Source organism: Pteropus vampyrus, unplaced genomic scaffold, assembly GCF_000151845.1.
Source record: "Pteropus vampyrus isolate Shadow unplaced genomic scaffold, Pvam_2.0 Scaffold299, whole genome shotgun sequence".
NCBI classification, from domain to species: domain Eukaryota; kingdom Metazoa; phylum Chordata; class Mammalia; order Chiroptera; family Pteropodidae; genus Pteropus; species Pteropus vampyrus.
In genome coordinates this window covers 75781-79236 of record NW_011889080.1, presented here as the reverse complement: position 1 = coordinate 79236, position 3456 = coordinate 75781, and the positions used below count along the sequence as shown (strand labels likewise).

Here is a 3456-nt window from a genome sequence, read left to right as displayed (position 1 = left end):
CCCGGCACCTGGGCCCCGGGGGACATGTGGCCACAGCACGTGGGCGGCGGGGCTGGGAGGACAGCCTGGACCCGCTGGCCAGCCCGCGGAAGGGAAGGCCAGGAGCCGGGCGCGTTGGGGCCACGGAGGCGAGGACGGGGTTCGCGGCGAGGATCTGTGCGTGGGATCTGGGGCTCACCTCCGAGCTGCGTGCGCGTGGGTCTGACCCTAACGCATGTGCCTCGGACTTCGAGAACTGAGCCGAGGGAGAAACCACTACCTGGGCCTTAGACCCGCCACCGCATGGTGCACGCATGAGCTGACCCAAACAGCCCCGGGCGGTGTCGCCAGCACAGTGCACAGAAGGCGGTGGGACCCGAGACTTGAATGTGTCCTGTGTGTGCAAAACACACAGAAACCAACATGCACCTTAGGCTGTGAAAGGCCCAGATCTCAGGAACAGTGTCGAGCGTGTCCAGAATACATTCAAAAATCATCGAGTGTCCAAAGTACTAGAAAACCATTTGGCTAACGAGGGTACAGAGCAGTGAGTGGACGCTCCACCCCAGAGGACACCGCGGCCAGGGTTACCAGGCAAGGACTTGGAAGCAGCCGTTGTCACCTTGCGTTAAGAAGTCGGGGTGACGCTCTTGAAACGAACAGAAGCAGAGGAGGAGGCGAGAAGCCAAAGCTGTAGAGAAGGGTCGAGGACACATTTAGCACCGAAGTCTTCAGTAACCAAAATGAAGCATTCGCCGCGTGCGCCCCACACCAAAATGGGGTGACGGGAGAGAGAAATCGATGACGGGACAATGGAAATTGTTTACAACCACAGAACGGGGAGAACAATAGTATTGGAAAATATAAGCAGAGCTCAGGGCCTTGTGGGATGATGGAAAAAGACAAAAACCATCGAAAACGGAAAGTATGACGCTGGAGTCCCAGAGGATAAATGGGGTGACTGCCGGACGTGGGGGGGGACACGCGTGTTCCCGATCGTGGGGATGGCCTCACAGAATCATACACACGACAAAACCCCTCAAACGGCACAATTTAAACGCGGCCCTTTATTATATGTCGACTGCATCTCAGTACAGCTCGAGAAATAGTGAGAATCTAACAGGCAGACCTGATCTGCAGAACCGAGCGCTCCTTCTTTGAAGTTCTAATAAAACGAACATGATAAATCTAAGAGACATAATAATTGCAGAAAATAATATAAACATGCGATGACAAATTTTAAAAGCTAAATGAAAAATGCATTACTTGGGAAAATGTAAGTGAGAAAAATTATCTGGAAAAAGTAAAAGTAACTGTAAAGAAAAAAATTATTAAAAAGAAATTCAGAATCATCATCGATCAACCTTTCAGAAGCCTCGGGTCCAGGTGGCAGCCGAGTATGTCCCACTGAACCTCCCACGTTCAACAGACGGAACCTTCTAGAACTTCCAACGGAGGTGGGAGGCTGTTTCAACAGGGCACTAAAAAAAAAGGCTTTTTATCAAAAAAACAAAAAGATTTCTCGACTTTGGGAAGTTTATTCACAAACATTAACTAATTTTAGAGGAAACGAAACCCGTTAGCATCTTGATTAACACTGAGTGCGTTCCACAGATTAACTGCCCGTTTAATATGAAGTTTTAACAGATTAATAATAAAAAGTATCTTCTTTCAAAAACATTTTTTAAATGCTTTATTTAGAGTCGGCACACAGTATTATATCAGCTTCAAGTGGACAACATGGTGAGGTGGACAACACTTACATAACTTACGAGGTGACCACGGTCAGACTAGTCCCCGCCTGGCACCAGACGTGGCTATGACGTTGATACGTCCCCCAAACTGTACTTTACATCTCTGCGACCAGTCGGTAACCCCTTCTCCTTTTGCACCCAGCCCCCCAGCCCCCTCCCACCTGGCACCCCTCAAAACGCTCTCCGTATCGATGAGTCTGTTTGTGTTTCGCTCGTCAGGTCCCACACGTGAGCGAGGTCATCTGGCGTTCATCTTTCTCAGTCTGACTCGCTCCGCTCAGCACAGCGCCCTCCGGGCCCATCCACGAGGCTGCAGATGGTGACCTTCCATTCTTTTCTATGGCCGAGTCATACTCCATTGTGGTTCGTACCGCCTCTTCTTTATCCTTTCATCCATCATGGACGCCCAGGTGGCCTCCCCATCGTGGCTCCTCTAAATGATGTTGCGATGAGCACATGGATGCACTCGTCCCTTCGAAGTAGAGTTTTGGGTTTCTTTGGATAAATACCCATACGTGGGATTATCGAGTTCTTCTTTGTCTTCGTGATGGCCTTTGTCTTCGAGTCTGTTTTGTCTGATGTAGGTACTGCTACCCTGGCCTTTCGTTTGTCTGTTTCCCTTTTCACGAAACGCCTTTTCCCCTCCCCTTACTCCGGTCTGCGAGTGTCTTTCCACCTGCAGCGAGTCTCTCGTAGGCGGCATATGTAGGATTCTGTTTGCTTATCCATTCAGCCACGCTATCTTTCGATGGGAGCGTTTTATCCCTTTACAGTTAAAGTCATTGTTGATAGATGTGTAGTTATTGCCATTTTATTATTCCTATCTCTGATCTGTTTTCTTCCTTCTTCTTAAAGAAGACTGTCTGACATTTTCTGTAATGTTGGCTCGGCGTGGGTGAACCCCTTGAGCTTTTTCTTGTCTGTGAAGCTCTTTGTCTGTCCTTCGATTCTAAAGACAGCCTCTCTGGGTAGAGCCGTCTTGGTTGTAGGTCCTTGCTTTCCAACAGTGTGAATATTTTGTGCCGGTCCCTTCTGTCCCGCAAAGTTTCTGCTGAGAAGTCGGCCGACAGTGTTCCTGGAGCTCCCTGCTTTTCTTTTGATGGAAAAGTATTGTCTTTGTTCATTTTTTATGCTCTTTCACCAAGGGACTTGTTCTGCTTAGTATCTGCAGGGCCGAGAATCTGGGCTGGCAGAAAACAGATGCTCCTTAAGAAAGTGAGGAATTAATGAACGAGAAATAAGACAGGCAATCACACTAAGAGACAGAGTCTTCATGCAAAGTTACAAGATGAAGGGGCTGTGCGCCTTATGAAGGAAGGAGCTTTTCAAAAACATATCATTATGAACTGATGAAATGGGAGTATCTGGAAAATCCGATAGAAGGAAATAAATTATTAGAATTATTTTAAGAATTATTAGAATTATTTTAAAATACAGAAGGTGGCTAGGTATCAGACCAAAATATTCCAAACAGGAGCTTTATTACATGCCTACAATAACCAAGTAGAAAAAATCCTCATCTACCACATTCATATTAATGATGGAAACAGACTATCTGGAAAAAATATTTGAAATACAATGTTTATATTCAAGGAAGTTACAAACATTGTTGGAAAGACACAAAGCAGTCCCGTGTAAATGGGAGATACAGTATGCATTAGTGGGGAAACATTACTGTGAGGGTACGAATTCTTCCCACATTACTGTGTAAATTTAATGCAAT

The 3456-nt window shown here is 46.8% G+C and overlaps 1 long non-coding RNA gene across 1 annotated transcript in view; it reads right to left on the bottom strand.

The window, feature by feature from the left end:
* Nucleotides 1–1917: 1917 nt before the first annotated feature.
* The window catches only part of LOC111730032, a 7420-nt gene continuing 5881 nt past the window's right edge, over nucleotides 1918–3456 (bottom strand). Inside the window, exon 3 of the long non-coding RNA XR_002776526.1 lies at nucleotides 1918–2919. This is a non-coding gene — a long non-coding RNA (uncharacterized LOC111730032). The remainder of the gene's footprint in view (nucleotides 2920–3456) is intronic.